Raw genomic sequence first — 18,472 nt, 5'->3', positions numbered from 1 at the left:
TTTAGATTGGTTATTTGATCTGAAAAGTTCCGTCCAATAGTGGACCTATGTTTTCAGATAGCACTGACACCGTAAGAATTGTAATAATCCATTTACACATCCATATACAAGACTTATAACTAATTTAAAATATAAATAAAGGTATTGACTCCCAAAACTATAATTCCCAATAAATTTTTTACAGTTTTCCATGTTAATTTGAAATAGAATAACGAACAATATTACAAATTATATGAACAGCCAGAAATTTTTTGTTAAACGTCAAGTACAGTCGGTACAAAAAATTTCGGGCACCCTCCTATTAAAACATCATCACATTAGACTGTAATGGCATATTACAGTTCCCCGGCGTCGTTAAAAAAATTTTTGTTTGAATAACAAAATTTTGTTGAATAGAATTAACATGTATTAATACTAATAAACTAACTACTCACTCATACTCTCATACACTCAAATGAGACAGTGTAACATTCACTTTGGGTATTGAGATAGAAGTTCCCGTTTTTTGTCCTCGGTACAGTTGAAAAGCTTAAGATTCTGGAAATTGTGAGTTCCGATACTTTCACCTTTTAGATTGTGTAATACAGCGCAATTTTTCAATAATTTAACTGCTAAAAACGGGCCGATATAGACTTTCATCCATTTTGCTGACTCATGCTTTATAAGTGAGGATAAGTTATGCAGCTTCAACATCACTAATTGCCCTTCTTGCAGATTTATAGCGTTTGACGACTGTTTAGTATGACTTTTTAATTTTAACTCTACTTCAGCGTATCGGAAACGGTTATCTACGGAATCTAACTCTTTGGGCCATGGGAACACTTTCCTATAATTATCAACGGCAGAATAACTAAGAAAGCGTTCCGCAGGCGTACAGCCAATACTGAAACAATATGAATTATTGAGAAGGTCCTGAATTTTAACTAAGTATTTGTGCCAAGTAGTTTGATCTTCATGACACCATAATCTAACTAACCTATTGAGTTCTTTATGGCTACGTTCCGTAACGCCGTTAGCCTGCGGCGAATAACTGGAAGTTTTCTTATGTTTAATTTTGTATTTGTTACAAAAGTCCTGCCATAACTTAGATTGGAACTGTGGTCCTTTATCGGATAAGAATTCCTGTGGGCAAGGCAATAGATGAAAGTATCGTCTCTCTAATACTGTGATTATTTCCTTGGTATGAGCCTTTTTCAGTGGAAGGAAAGTAACAAAACGAGAATAGATATCTGTTAAAGATAAAATATAATAATATCCCTGACTGGGTGGCAATTTTCCAATAAGGTCCACCCCCAGAGTCTCATGGGGTACGGTCGCTTGGATATGATATTCCTGCTTAGCTATAGCACGGTTTGTAAACTTTGTTTCGGCACATTCTATGCAATTTCGTATAAAGTTTTTAATCGTGTTTTTTTGATTTTTCCAATAAAATAAACTCGACAAAAACGATAACACTTCTGAACTCCAAAGTGACCGGTAGAATGGACAATACTGATAATTTGGGGTATACAACTCTGCGGTATCACTAAGAGCCATTTCTGAATACGCAAAGGTTTAATATAAATTAACCCACAGTACATTGTTACTCTGTCCAGATTACGGTTGTTTTCATATTGCTTTAACAGGTTCTTACATAACTCATCTGTTATTTGATTTTCTCGAATAAAGTCTAGATTAATATCAGCATCCTGCGTTTTGGTTAAAAAATGAACATAATGTGTTTCGGGCTCAAGCTATACCTCAGGTGGGTATCTGCTAATTGTATCGGCTACAAAATTTTCTCTGCCTGGGCAGTGTTGGAAAATTAAATCAAATTTCTGCAATTTCAATAGAATGCGGGTGGTTCGTGGCTCAAAGTTCTTTTGGGTGAATGCATGTGTGACTGCCGCGTTATCCGTATGGACATAAGTAGTACGACCCATGATATACTGCTCAAAATGTTCACAAAGGAACAGGACTGACAGGAGTTCCAGCTGAGATATTGAAAGAGACAACTCATAGGGTTTCACCCGTCGACTGGCATATCCAATGACGTTAGGATTATCTTTATCTGAAGGATATTGTGCAAGTAGGCCAGCCAAATTTTCCATGCACGCATCACTATGGATGTGAAAAGGCAAGGAGAAATCTGGCTGAATTAATGCAGGTGGATTACTAAGGGTGCCTTCCATTTCAACTCAGGCAAAAAAAAAAAAAAAAAAAAAAATGTACCATCACCATCTCAGATATTGTTGAAACTTTTTTTATAGCAACTAGACATGTTTTTAAGAGACCCATATTTTTTTGTTTTGTCGAAAAAAATTTTCCCGCCAAGCAATGGGCCATCAAAGACGGGGAGTACAATTTATAAATTGTAAAAGACATGGAAAATGGTCAACTTCGGAGCCCCACCATTCAGCTATGGAGACAGGTAGAGATATAATTCTTGTTGTGGTATATACATAGGGATATAAATAAACTATATTTCATTGTACTTCGGTTTGCGCGTGCGTACCTTTTTGTACATAAATTAACAAATGAACGTTAATTTATCTAAAAAGTCGAAGTTTGCGATTTTTTTTCGAGCACTTCCGATTCGAATTTTAAAATTCTGTTTTCACGGTTGGTAAGAACTAGTTACCTGCTTTCCGAAAAAAAAATTGTATCTCTTCTGTGTGCAACCGTTTTGTCGCAAAAAATTCGAGAAATTGTAAAATTCTCAAAAATCGCCATTTTTGGGCGCCATTTTCTCGAAAACACCATCTTTTAAAATTCTGAAATTTTGTCAGATGGTTTAGCTTTACATGAATAATAAACACACCAAATACCATTCTCGACCAATGCTTCATGAATTAACTACAGCCTTTTGAAGTTAGCGAAGTATCTCTGTGACTGATGTCACAGTTAGCAACACTGGAAACAATAAAAATGCAATGATTTGATGATATTTGTGGCTCACATTAATTAAATGAAGAATAAAAGGTTTTCCTGACTGGTTTTTTTTATTATTTTGATCAAAAAAGCGCTCTGAAATAGTAATATTATTCCTCCCTTCTTCTCTGTTTTTTTTTTTTTTTAAACGAAGTAATCTGAGATGGGAATTACGATTACGAAACACAAATTTTAAGTTCACTTACTTAAAATGGTCTTCGGAAGCAAAATTTCACTGATTTTTTTTTCACATGGACCAATCATTTGCTTGCTTGGTGTCTTCTTCGCTAATAGCAGTAGTACACTTACAACTCGTCCAGAGGTGAATCCAAGGAGTCGATCGCCCTCCCAGAAGAAACTTTCTTATTTTATATATAAATAAAACCCATTCCAAAGTTTGGAGCTCTTAAAAGTAGCTCTAAGTAGCAGTATTTCATTCCCCCCCCCAGAAGTTCGTCCTGGATCCGCTCCTGGGTAGCACATTGTCGATAATCACAAAACACTTATTTTCACTTCTATTATGCTCTTCTGGAAACCTGTACCCTGCTGAAAATCCATGTGGAAGCACAAACAGCACTTCAACTGTACGTAATTCATGATTTATTCATAATTCTGCTACGCACCACTGATTATCATAAGTATACGCAATGGCGCCGATCCTGAAGGGGGGGGGACCGGAGCCCCCAAAGCTGATGTCGGCCCCCTATTATATTTATGAATATACAATATTTGACCTAATTTGAATGCAATTTGTCTTAAAATCCTCATATATATATACCTTCTGCATCTCAACCCCCCCCTCAATCTACAGAGAAATCGGCGCCTTTGAGCATATGTATGTAACAAAAGTTCCTTTTGGCAGACTTCTTAAATCTACACTTTGAATTGCAGAAGCTCGATTTTGGGAGAAGCATGAAGTTAGTTTATGTTGACCCGTTACTGCCATAAAAACTTCGCCATTTTCCGAAAGCCAAAGGTGACTTCTTTGAATATCAGTTACCGGTCGCATACTTTCCCATTCTTGCTTTTTTTTTCTTTCTTTCTTTCTTCCGGAGTTGTCGAATTCAGTTCCAGGCAACAAAACGAGAGTAATACCCGGAGTTTATACTTGCACTATACTCACGAATTCTTCTGCGGTTTTAATACTGTGTACCTGTTTTTGCCTAAGGTTATTCCGCGTTGCCATATTCTTTACAACCCCCCCCAATACTGTCGCAGAGACCCTAGCATGGCCGGTTTCACTGCAAAACCACTGCTTTATCGGACCTGTCTGCATCTCGAACATCTAAAAGCGATTTTTAAAGTGGGATGCAGCACCATCATAAATCACTGACACGGTTTGGGAAATTGTAGACACTTATTTCCACGTATTCGAACCTTTTTCTATAACCTATATTTTCGCTTTTCTTCGAGTATTTTTAGAATCTTGTCTATGGCTATGAGTACATGAGCCGAATCGTGTGTTTTGTCGTCGCTTATTACAACAAACTGTCAGTTGTTCCATATTCCGGTGATATAACTGAATTTCACTTTGCAGAATAACAGTCCAGTTTTCAACGAAGTCCACATGAAGTAAAATAGAATTTGTATCTTGAAATTTTATACGATGCTTTCGGTAGCAATTAATTCTCTTTGGATTTTCTTGATGTAGTCATGAATTACAAGTCTTACAGTTAAACCAGCAATGTACGATACGAAAACGGAAAGTGGCAGAGTTTTTTGTTTAACGAGATCATTGTTTTCCCATATGGCATACGTAACACTTTCATTTTCAGCAGGATCAAAGACTCCACACTTATTCCTTTCATTTCAGGACATTCACTACATTCTTGAAGAAGACAGCTGTCTTTTTCAGCGGATCATACTACTAAAGGAAATAGGTCACTCATGACTGCTTCAATACAGGTTGCACCTTTGACTTGTTGCAACGCAGTAGCAGATAACTTAAAATTTGCACAATACACACACAGACATTTCCCTAGCAGGTTGCGGACTCACCCACTTTAGTCGAATACTATAAAATTCCGAGTGACCCATTCTTATGCTGAGATTGTTCTGTTTAAAAGAAAGTCTGTAAATTTCTTTGATGGAACGCGTAAGAAATTGTTTGGATTTTTTAAAAAACTTTTTGTCCTTTTTCGATCACTGTAATGGCATCGTACTTAATTGAGAATTTGTCTGGATCATTCCAAGTCATCACTGAGGTAATAGTGCAGGCTTTTTATAGATCATCAGAATTTATTGGATGGCCATTTTGAGTAAACTGAAAATTTGTGTGTATCGTAATCGTAATTTCCATTTCAGATGACTTCGATTTAAGAAAACGGACGAGTAAGGGGGGGGGGGCTCATTTTACTATTCCAGAGAGCTTTTATGATCAAAATAATAAAAACCAGTCAGGAAAACCTTTTATTCTTCATTTAATTAATGTGAACCACAAACATCATCAAATCATTGCACTTTTATTGTTTCCAGTGTTGCTAACTGTGACATCAAAGTTAACGAAACTTCGCTAACTTCAAAAGGCTGTAGTTAATTCATGAAGCATTGGTCGAGAATGGTATTTGGTGTGTTTATTATTCATGTAAAGCTAAACCATCATGGTGTTTTCGAGAAAATGGCGCCCAAAAATGGCGATTTTTGAGAATTTTACAATTTCTCGAATTTTTTGCGACAAAACGGTTGCACACAGAAGCGATACAAAATTTTTTTCGGAAAGAGGGTAACTAGTTCTTACCAACCGTGAAAACAGAATTTTAAAATTCGAACTGCAAGTGCTCGAAAAAAAATCGCAAACTTCGACTTTTCAGATAAATTAACGTTCATTTGTTAATTTATGTACAAAAAGGTACGCACGCGCAAACCGAAGTACAATGAAATATAGTTTATTTATATCCCTATGTATATACCACAACAAGAATTATATCTCTACCTGTCTCCATAGCTGAATGGTGGGGCTCCGAAGTTGACCATTTTCCATGTCTTTTACAATTCATAAATTGTACTCCCCGTCTTTGATGGCCCATTACTTGGCGGGAAAATTTTTTTCGACAAAACAAAAAAATATGGGTCTCTTAAAAACATGTCTAGTTGCTATAAAAAAGTTTCAACAATATCTGAGATGGTAATGGTACATGCTCTGCCTGAATTGAGATGGAAGGCACCTAAGAAGAGTTCTCAGTTTATTGAAAGTCTCCAAGGCTTCGTTATCCAGTACGAATTTCTGATCCTTTTTCAGGAGTTGATATAGATTAGCAGTAAGACCGGAAAAGTTTGGGATGAATTTTCGCCTCCATCCTATGAGCCCTAAAAACTTCTGTAATGCTTTCTTGGATTTCGGTACTGGAAAACAACGAATTGGCTCATTGAGTCGAGGGTCAACCCTTATTGTTCTGCCACTAATTATATGTCCTAAAAATTTGATTTCCCGTGCAAAGAACTTACATTTCTTGAAATTTAATGAAAAATTTGCTTGTTTAAAGATTACGAAAGTTCTCTCTAAATGAACCAAATGCTCTTCTTCAGTAGTTGATTTTACTAGAACATCGTCTAAGTACAAAACAACAAAAGAACGGGTTGAGTCATTAAAAAATTTTGTCATTACTGATTGAAATACAGCAGGACTACTTTTCAGCCCCTGTGGCAGAACAGTAAGGCAATATTGTCTTCCCTTGTACATAAAACTGGTGCATTGGTAAGAGTCTTGGTGTAAACTCATCCCGTAATATGCACTTGACGCGTCAAAGGACGAAAACCACATTGCCTGCGAAACACGGTGTAGCAACTCATTGATAGGTTCTACCTGCACCTGTGGAGAGATAATTTTTGAGTTAGTAGCCCTCAGATCTAAAACTGGACGTACACCGCCAGAGGCCTTCCGGACGACATGAATAGGATTTCGATATGGAGACATTTGTTCTATTGCTATTCCCAACCGTAACCATTTATTCAACTCTGCTTCAAACTCAGGTTGTATAGCCTGAGGAACGGAATAACATGGTCCAACAACTGGTTCTTCATCCTTCAATTGTATTTTATAGGGAGGTGCGTTAACGCGGCGTGGTACTTTATTAATAATTTCCGAAGACCTGATTTAATCGGTGATGGTAAGTCATCCCGAGTAGCAATATATGAATCAATATCTTGTTCCGAGACATTGCATTCGGTGCCCAGGAGTGGATCCAGCTGATCTCCCCTGTTAACTCCTCCCTTGTGGAGAGGTGTCACTGCACAGGCAGCTTGACAATTTAAACTGGGGTCAAGCATAGGTTGATCCACCACCGGCCATCCTGATTCACCGATTGCAATCTCTTCTACTGGTAATTTCACTAGCATTATGTTCGGTCGATCTGTAGGAACGATAACAGTGTTTCCTAAACTATCTTTCATTCTAATCTCTTTCTTTTCCCGGTCAATGATACAATGAAATTTGTCTAGAAACGGACATCCCAGTATTAGATCCGTTCGTAAATACTTTATGACGAAAATGGCTATTTCGAATATATGATTCTGTATGTTTAGATTAAAATTTTGAACGCCCTGAACCGAAAAACTCTCTTTCCCAGCGAAAGCGCCAAGTGTAAGGCCCGTGTATGGTCTCAATTTAGCGGATGGAAACCGTTGCTTTAATTTTTTCCACACCTCCCAGTCCATTAGGCAGAGCTCCGAGCCACTATCTATTGTAGCGACAAGTTCAACGCCGCCGATACTTCCTCGTAGGCTGGGAGAGGTAGAAAAATAGCGTTCTTCACTTGAAGCAAAGGGTTCCTCATCTATGACAAATTTTATAACAAATTGTAACGAGTCCCGAAATGATGAATTTTGTGTCCACAAATTAGATTTATATTCGTGGTCATTCTGATTTTTCAAAATAATGGGGTATATTTTCCCGCAACTATCCTCCCCCATTTCACCAGGTAGTTGCGGAATTAGTTTGTCGATTTGACAGCGGTCTCGCGAGTATCAATCCCTCGATTCGCTAGAATTCCATTTCCGCCATTAGTTTGTATTGGCGAAGGGGCAGAATTCTGAGATCTATTTGCACTGTTATTAGTAACATTACCGCTTTCACCATTACCGTTTTCTCTTCTACGGTACGCCCCGTTAAAGTTCCTCCTATTATCGTCCCTATTTTGGTTCGATTCCCCTATTGTGCGGTCATAGGGGCGATAACCCCGGCGATTGTTAAACATCGGTCGGTTACGGTACAGACGTCGACCATTATATTGATTGCTTTCCGAGCCACACCCACTCGGATAACGAGATCCAGCTTGGGTGTAACTCAGAAAGTCCGTTTGGCAACTAGCCGTTGCCTTGCTTTTCACGGGTTTCACAACATTTGCTTGTCGGGCGAAATACCTCTTTGGTGGGCCTCCAGTTTCTTTCCCACACAGGGCAGCTAGGCGTGACGTAACTTCTCGCACCGTTTGGCACAAGTGGGAAGCAATAGCCCGCGACTCATCTGGTGGAAGAGCGTTCACTATGATGTCTACTAGTTCGGCTTACGATGGATTTTCTGCGATCTGGTAGTACAATTCTATGATCTTCCAAGCATAGTCCAAAAGGGACCCATACTTGGCTCGATCATATCTTAAAGATTGGAGGTTGCGTTTCTGAAGCCTCTCTGTATGTTCATTGCAGTATTCTTCCTTAAAAAGGATCAGGAAATCGTCAAACGTATGGATTCTATATTTAATAGAAGCAAACCATGCGCCTGATGCTGCAATTAAAAGTTTCTCAACTATTTGCAAACGTTCTCTATCGGTCAGCCGATACATTTCTAAGCACTGCTGCAATCTACGCAGGAAAACACGAGGCTGTCCATTAGTGATATTCCCATCAAACGTGGGAAAACGTTCGATGTCCCTCAGTGAAACCTTGGAACTCATGCTAACATAAGCAGGGGAATAGTTACTGGGAATTAACATATTATCCTGCACAATCGGAGTAGTCACCGGATTTGCCACCGACGAAGTCGTAGCGGTGTTATAATTACCCATATAATTAAAAGGGATTCTATTGGTCGTATTAAATATGTTGGGCTCCATCCCCGGACCAATCGCACCCGTGAACAACGACTCAGAATGGTACCCATCTCCTCTTCCCGGCAACACGCTATGTGATTATATACCTCCATGTAAGGAGGGAGCACTCACGCTAGTGACCGTAGTCGTCACAACACTCGACTGATTCGGCACACTATTGGAATTGAACCACGACTTTAGTTCTGACCGATGCATGGGGTAGTGCGTCGCAATATCCCGTGCATCAACTGACATTAAATTTTCTTTTCCTGCGCTACAGGTAGTTGTTATAGCAGGTAATATTTCTGAGGAATCGCTACCGGGGAAAGGATAGGTTACCTCTGATTTTTCGCGACTAGGTTTCGTTATTTCTTTTTGAATATTTACTATTTCGTTCTGAATTTTCGAAATTTTTTGGTCAGTTACTTCCAGTTTGGTTTCCAGTGATAAATCTGACAAGGTTGACTTTAAACTATCAATTTCGGCCTGCTGTGTTTCTAGTTTATTGTTCATCTTATGGAATTTGGTATCTATTTGTTCAAATTCAGAATTTACATGATCAAATTTACCCTCAGTCTCCTGCTGAAGTTGCTTTAGGGATTGCCGAGCCTCGCATCTGACCAAATCAATTTCAGTAGACGTTTGCTGCCTCAATGTGGTTATTGAGGAAGCAAAGTCCGAACATATGTTGTCGATTTTCTTGGTTAGTACCTCAAATCGAGATTCGGTTTCTCGGTTCGAGGTGTCAAATTTCTCATTTATTTCGCGTCTCATCTCCAGGCTATTCTTGTCTATTTTTTCATTTATTTCGCGTCTCATCTCCAGGCTATTTTCGTTTATTTCACGTCTCATCTCCAAGCTATTTTCATTTATTTCACGTCTCATCTCCAAGCTATTTTCATTTATTTCACGTCTCATCTCCAGGCTATTATTATCTATTTTCTCATCTATTTTTGTAGCATTTGTTGCAATGAAAGGAGGAGAGCGTCATTATTAGATGACACAGTCTTCCTTTGCTCTTCTTTGGTTTTATCACCAATTGAATCCCCATCTCTTTCATCATCATCGAGGTCAGATATCTCCACTGGAGATATTTGGCCTCGGTTCTTCGAGGTACTATACCCTCGCTCACCGTCTGAATCGGGATGTTCATTTTCTTTCTCAGAGGATAAACTCATGGGTTCACGCGACTGGTGGAGCTTCCCCTCACATTCTTTACAGTATTTAACTATCTCACCAGCCCGGACCTTTTCTGCATTTTCAGCAGTATCCTCTAAATTGATACAACTGAAATGAATCCATTTCAGCCCACACTCGTGACACCTCACTAGCCTACGGGAGACGCGAGCTCTTTTCTCATTACTTTCTAATGTACATTGTGTACATGAGACTTCCGCGTTCTCGTGTGATACAACTACTCTATTGGTTGCCATAGCTTCCATACAAAAAAGACACAATATAAACACATGCAATTATATACTTATAGACTAACAATACTTATTATTCAGGTACTGTTCATAAATTAAGGACTCCTATCTAATTCCCTCCTTGGGTCAACTTCCAGCATTTTCAAATTTTAGAATTCACTTTGACAAATTCCTTCATTTCCCCCTTTCTACAGAGAGAGACAAAGATAGCAGAACAGCCAATGACTATAATTATTTAATCTCACTGTGACTTTTTTAATTATTCACCTTTTGTGGCCAAGTCAATATGTGCTCGATCCTAACCAGTGTTTAATAAATAATTTCAGATTCGTTACCAGGGAAAACAATTGTTTCCATGGTAACTGTCCGATGTCAACGGTCGCCAATTGAAAGAAAACGTAAAAAAAAGTAGTAGTAAACGAAGAAAAGAGCAATGTAGAGGGGTCGCTAAAATTAATTCTCTTTGAACGAGGGCGATTACTAAACAACACCTACTAATTGAAATCCAGATTATTCTCCAATAAAGTAAATTCCAATAAACTTTCTTGTTATTGTTCGTCCCTCAATGCATACTCATCTCATTGTTAATTATCCCATATCGGACTCCCGAAGAAAACTCATCGAAACAACTTATTGACCGTGCCAATAGCGACTACTCTCAGTCATGACTCCGTTTTCTTTCATTCAGAAATAGAAAAGAAAGAGAAGAAAGTAGAAGGGTAAAAGAAGGAGGTAGAAAAAGAAGAAAGAAAAAGAAATAGGGTATTGTAATAAGAAACAGACTACTGGATAATTCCGGAAATATAGTAAGAATTCGAGAAAGTCCTTGAAAGATGAATCATTCTAAATGTTATTAACGACTAATCAATTTTGGAATGCTTCGGAATAGACACATGTTCCCTCATACCACCCAGACCTAGCTCCAGGCACCACGATCGTGGGGTTGCCCAGACCTAGACCTGGAAACGAGAAAAGTGAAATCATTCTTTGTACTGTTATTCCAACCGGTGATTGATAACCATCCAGCATCTGAACTCTGTTCTCTAGGATCGACCACACATATGAATTAGCCAAGAAAGAAAGAAAAAAAATCAAACTTATAAACTCAATATAAATTTATGTATCGTATCAATACGAATTTCAACTTCCTGGAAGAAAGATGTCGTATTTAGGCTCATCCTGCTATTTTTGTTTCACTCCTAGAGCCGATTTAAACCATTAGTAGCGGTCCTTCATGACCTAGGTTATTTACCTTAACACATATATTAAAACATGACACATATATTACAGATGTTAATATGACAAATGATATCACTAAAATTACTTAAATTAAATCTATCATGCATTCACACGCTCACTCACTCAGGACAGTGTATATATGTTTAAAGGAAACCAACTAACTACAAGGGTACAAATAGTTTATTACATTCATAGTGAAAAAAAAAGAAAAATAATTACAAAGAAAATCTTAAAAGCACAAGCTCCTGGTTATATATTAATAGAGTACATAGTGTTATATTTTAGTAAATTTTTATATATTCAATCATATTGACAAATGGAAAGAAAAAAAATAATTACATGTATTATATCTTAGGGATGCTAAAGCAAAATTATGATTTGCGACATACGCAAAGGAGACACTTATTTCACTTTAAAAAAAAATATAGACAAAGATGAAAGAAAAGAAAAAAACTTTTAGATGTATTAGGACTTATGAGTCTCTACCTCACATTGAGAAATAAAATATTAATAATTCTGAGCGTTCAAATCACAAATCACGCACTACTCGTAGTGTCCAAAACATTTCGCTCCATATAACTTAGTTTGTGTTTATATATATATCTATATATATATATAACTATTAGTTTATAAAACCCATTCATCAACTATATTTGGTTTGTAACTCTTAACAGTTTATATCTGCACTCGCACACTGCGATGTTTATACCCATCTAGGGATTTCGAAAAATCACTTTCGCCAGAGGATGTTTCTCCTCTTAGACAGTCCATTTTCAAACTTATTAATTGAATAATTTCAAGTTATTTGTTCAACACTGGGACACGTCATGAGACCTTTCCTTAGGATCACTTTCGTATATATGTATACATGGTTCGGATTTAAAACGATCTTCCACAGGTGTACGGAGTATGATGGTTTAAATTGAGGATAAAAAAAACTGGTCAAGTCACAGGATACATATGCAGGTGAGAAGGATTCAAGGTGCACTTTTCTACAATGGTTTTAGGTTGGTAGTTCAGGGATAATATTCATCATGATGTGGGTTACGTTTAGACCTGCCGTTACTTTTTAATACATGCCATTAAATAATTACATAGGTTATCATTTACATCTATTCAGAAGAAAAGGAAAATTACTTGAGTGCACGGCGGTATTCTTGACAAAATCTACATTCTTATATTTGTCGGAAAACTTACTGGTAAACTATAGCAACCAATACACGTTTGGGGGGACAGACACGAGCGCTCTCACATATATTCATATAATACATTTAATATCATACTTTTACTTTAAAATCACATTCACATACTAAGTACATATACATTTCGACGTATTCATTTCTCTATATATATATATTATAAATGCGCACACATTTAAATTAATCACCCCAACAATAATTTTTGAAAAGGTTGCAAGTACAAGAAAACAAATGACTTCCGACATTACATATGAAAAAGAAAATTGATTTTTTACCTGATACCGCGCGTCTATAAATTTCAACTTTTATATAATCAATTCGTGCTTAAATAATAAAAAAAAACTTTGTGAGTCAGGCACGTAACACAGAGCATTCGTAAAGATATAACTAGATAACCTAAAATACAATTTCTGGGCCCAGATCAACTACAAGGTAAACGAAAACCAAAACAGAAAGGAAAGTGACCAATGGATTTAAAAAAACTTAAGGGGACGACGGTGAAAGAACGTAATTGCAGTGTCGTCAAATATGAAGTCTTTGTTCATTTCGGCGATAGGTCAAAATGTGATGGAGGACCCAATCACTATCTACTTTATCCATGAATCGTGTCTTGCAACGTCTCAGCTGGTAATTTCAGTTCAGAGTTGTACGTTAAATAAATCGTAAGCGACAAGTTCAAAATCGGGGGGGGGGGAAGGTTGAAATTAAAAAAAACTTGAAGAAATGAAGACAGAGAGAGAGATAGAGAAGAAGGAAGACGAAGAATAGGGGCGCCAAAGACTTAAGTGAGAAATAACTAACGCTACAAAGATAGAAGTCGAATTTCGCTCTCAACAAATCCATAGCCAAAATATTCTTAATATGCCAAAAGGGTGGTCTACTAAATACGTAACCTAGGGGGCGCCCTGCTGCCAAGGATGCAAGTCTGTGTCCATCAGATCCCAATCCCACAAGAGTTTGCTTGTAAGATTGAAATCTGAGCCCCGTATCCGGCCCAAACCAGCAGGATCCCGGAATCCTCCGGAAGGTTAGAGACGGCGTTAATTTAGAATTTCAAAAGAAAAAAAAATCATCCGACCTCTTGAAAACTAGAAGATTCCAGAATAGTAATGAAATTAGAATAATAGCTAAGATATCCCTAATTAGTGATTTGCCAAAATAAAAAAAAAATTAAATAAACTGAATTTCGGATCGGTGATTTCTATGGCCAAACCTCACCGATAGCTCCCCATCGCAGAATGCGCTAAATTCTGAGGCATCGATTAATTTCCATCACTATCTAGTTTGGAAACTAAGAAACTAACTAAAAAAACTAACTAACTCTATGGCATATGGAACCCGGAAGTTCAGTGCCGCGTTCACAAAAGCTCTCCACTGACTTCTATCCTTAGCTAATTGGATCCACTTTCTACTTTGTATTCCTATCTCTGCGAGATCCATCTTAATATTATCCTCCCATCTGCGCCTAGGTCTTCCTAATGGTCGTTTTCCTATGGGTCTACGAGTCAAGACTTTGAAAGCGTTTCTACTTTCTTCCATTCTAGCTACATGACCTGCCCACCTAAGCCTCCTAGACTTGACGACCCTAACAATGTTGGGTATACCGTATAAACTATGTAGTTCCTCGTTATGAAGCTTCCGCCTTTCCCCATTCTCGTTCCTCTTGGGTCCGAATATTCTTCTCAGGATCTTGTTCTCAAATACTTTCAGTCTATGTTCTTCCCTCAGAGTAAGCGACCATGTTTCGCAACCATACAGAACAACAGGCATGATTATCGTTTTATATATTTTAAGCTTCAAATTCCTCGACAGAATTCGCGACGACAAGAGATTTTGAACCGAATAGTAACACGAATTCCCTGCTTTTAGTCGACATTTAATTTCTTCGTGAATATGATTTTCGTCTGTTAATATTGATCCTAAATATTTGAAAGTATCCACTTTATCAAAAGTATTACTTAATATTTTAACGCCTCCACAATTTGCCGTATTACGGTCCCGACGCACTCCCATGTATTTAGTTTTCTCTGCATTTACTTCTAAACCCATGTCCCTGCAAGCGTTTAATAATATCTCTGCATTTATTTCTACTGTTCTCCTATCATCCCCTATTAAATTTACATCATCAGCATATGCCATAACCTGGTGAATGCCGTTCAACTCTAGGCCCTGGTTGCTATCTTTGATTTTCCTTCTGGCGTATTCCAGCACAAAGTTAAATAATAATGGCGACAACGCATCTCCTTGTTTCAGGCCATTTTCGACGTGGAAGCTCGTGGACAAAAATTTTCCTACCCGGACTTTACTTTGGGATTCACTTAAACATATCTTAATTAATCTAATTAGCATTCTCGGTATTCCAAGCTCTGTAAGAACGTTGTATAATGTTTCTCTCCTAACCGAGTCGTAAGCCTTTCTAAAATCAATAAATAGTTGATGTACCGGGGTATTGTATTCCCACTTCTTTTCGAGTATTTGGCGAATGGTAAATATTTGGTCGATAGTTGATCGATTTCGTCTAAATCCGCACTGATAATCTCCAATAATTTCATCTGCGTATGGGGTCAATCTTGCTAACAGAATATTTGAAAGGATTTTATAGGATGTTGACAGAAGAGAAATGCCTCGATAATTATTACAGTCAGTTTTGTCGCCTTTCTTGTGAATTGGAATAATGATTGACTCTTTCCACTCTTGTGGCAATTTGGAAACTAAGAAAAGAAAACGAAAATACTCAAGGGGGGAGAGGTCGATGGCCGGGTACGGGATAATAAATTTCAATAATTAATTGTTTTGATTCTGTAACCCTGTCAGAGCTGTCGCCTCCATGAACATTGTAAGCTAGCCCGAGTAGGTAACGTGAAGAAAAAAAAATCTCACGGAGCAGGATATTCTATTTTTAAAACCGACCAGAAAATAAAATTCACTACAGCCCTGTTGTATAACTACAACTGTCTTTTCATAATTTATTATTCAATATGTCTAGTCAGCGATTATATGATGCTACCCATTCTATCAAATGGTATTACTATGGTTGATTATTACTATAACCCATTAAACTACAAAGTATTACCATAGTCCGACTATATATCGCCCTCCGGTCCGCGTGATATTATGGTGCAGGGGTCGGAACCCGAAATGTATGTAGCTACACGTATCTATTCAATATATATATATATCCACACGTGGCGAAGTATTCACTGGGCTACTATATATATTTAACTATATGGGTGTCCTATCTTCTATATTCATTTACTACAATATTCATATACTTCATATTCATATTCATATAAATATTCATATAATATTCATATCATCATCTTTTTCATTTACTACGTCGCTATATTTTACAAACACCCTGTCTCCTCTATCTACGCCCAGCCTATATACACATCTCATCATAACACTTTAAAATCTATAGTCACTACAAACATTTCCCATTCCGATCACCGCACGACAACCTCACTCGAACTCAAGACTCTTTCACCACACACACATTACTATGTAATACCTGGTAGCTTTATTAAGAACGAAAAAAAATCCTACGTATGTTCACTGAAAATAGAATTATCCGCGATAATATTTAATGTTTATGAAATTCTGCAGCAACAATGAAATTCTGCAGCCACGAAGAAAAAATGAACATTTAATATAATTTCAAAGCGAAGAACTAGCATCATATCGCCCGACTTCTGTTAAAAAATTACGTATTGTTTATTTACTTAAATATTTCAATTTCTAGACTAAGCAGAATGTTGTAATTTTCAGGATATATTAATTTTAGGTCACTTAACCTAACTGTACATCCATATGGGCTGTGAATTATACCTTCTAGGTTTTATTTCGAAAAGAAAGGTCAATTCCATGGAAACTAAATCACTAAGAACATCGACATACGAATGGCGGTTAGTACTGACTTTTGACACTAGGGGCTAGCGACGATATAATCAACCCTTGAACAACTGATTGTGACCTTGTACACGGAATTATTGTACTATATTACGTTCACTTTTAAATATTGTGTATGAGTTCACTTAATGACGGAATAATAAAAAAAATTATCGCATAGCAAATACTACACTGTCCATATTTAATTATCTCACACACTCTTTCATCACTTAACTACCACTACCACTGATACTACATTACAAATATACACATACTACTTAAACTACAAGACACATCATGCCAATACACACCAATCATCACTATCATTAATACATGTTATACTAATAAATATACACAGACAACATTCAGATTTTACCATTTTAAATCGGCTCGAAAGGAAAGGGAAAGAAAGGAACAGGGCCAACTGGCCCTTGTATTTACTAAATTACATTCTTTGAACTGTTTAATCAATGCCCCGAGGGGACATATCAAAGTGTTGACTAACAATAGGACCCCTGCCCTGAAGGGGCAGGAACCCGGAACAAACTACATGTTCAACTCATTCCGCTGGAAGCCGTACTCCCAATTTGGGAGTCAGATAGGAGCCCTTACTGTAAATTTACACGTGCATTATGATTACTATCCTAACTATAAAGAAATTAAATACCGCCATGTATGTTAAAAAAAAGAATCACTCGCTACCTACATAAACAAATCTATATATGGACAGGTCTTATAACCCTCAATTAGCAGGAAAATTGGAAGGTGAAAATATCAGGGGAAACACTGATCTTCAGAACCGGTTTTAGGAAAAGAAAAACGGAAATCACACTACTTCTGAATCCTGTCCATAGCGATCGGTAGATGAAATCATGGCGTCACTATATTGCACTTACTATTTCAGTTTTTTTGTCCAGTTTTTTACTATGAAATTTAATAGTTTCTGGCTCCTTGAGACTTCCAACGATTTTACACGTTAATAAAATCCAGATGTTACCTTTATTTGCAGCTTTTCTAGCTCCTTTTTGACTTTCTGAGCTGGGAAGATCTTAGTCCGGCGTCTTCAGTGAAATTCTTGCAGGGAATGGGAATAATCGCGCCCTAATATCATAGCGTGGGTTTATCCTCCAATCAAAACAAAGCATTTTGGCGGTGGGGCTTTGAAACGAATAAAATTTGGTAAAATCTGGATTAAACTAGATTTTAGAAGGACCTAGGTATCTAAAAGAGAGGTGAAGGGTGGTCCTGAAAATTCTGTCTAATTTTAGATTGGTTATTTGATCTGAAAAGTTCCGTCCAATAGTGGACCTATGTTTTCAGATAGCACTGACACCGTAAGAATTGTAATAATCCAGTTACACATCCATATACAAGACTTATAACTAATTTAAAATATAAATAAAGTTATTGACTCCCAAAACTATAATTCCCAATAAATTTTTTACAGTTTTCCATGTTAATTTGAAATAGAATAACGAACAATATTACGAATTATATGAACAGCCAGAAATTTTTTGTTAAACGTCAAGTACAGTCGGTACAAAAAATTTCGGGCACCCTCCTATTAAAACGTCATCACGTTAGACTGTAATGGCATATTACATCTCCTTACCGAATTATCGTATCATACATGCTCAAAACCGAATATTTGTTTTAATTTTGGTCGGGGAGGCCCAAAAATTTTCAAAGTTTCACAGATTGTAGATACTATCTAGATGTAAATATGCCTTTTTTCAAAACCATCAATGCGTATTTTCTTTATTTCTTTGCGTGTTGAAATTTTCAA

The sequence above is a fragment of the Thermobia domestica genome, chromosome 2 (assembly GCF_964235325.1).
Source record: "Thermobia domestica chromosome 2, izTheDome1.hap1.1, whole genome shotgun sequence".
Taxonomy (NCBI): domain Eukaryota; kingdom Metazoa; phylum Arthropoda; class Insecta; order Zygentoma; family Lepismatidae; genus Thermobia; species Thermobia domestica.
Note: the sequence above shows the minus strand (reverse complement) of the source record.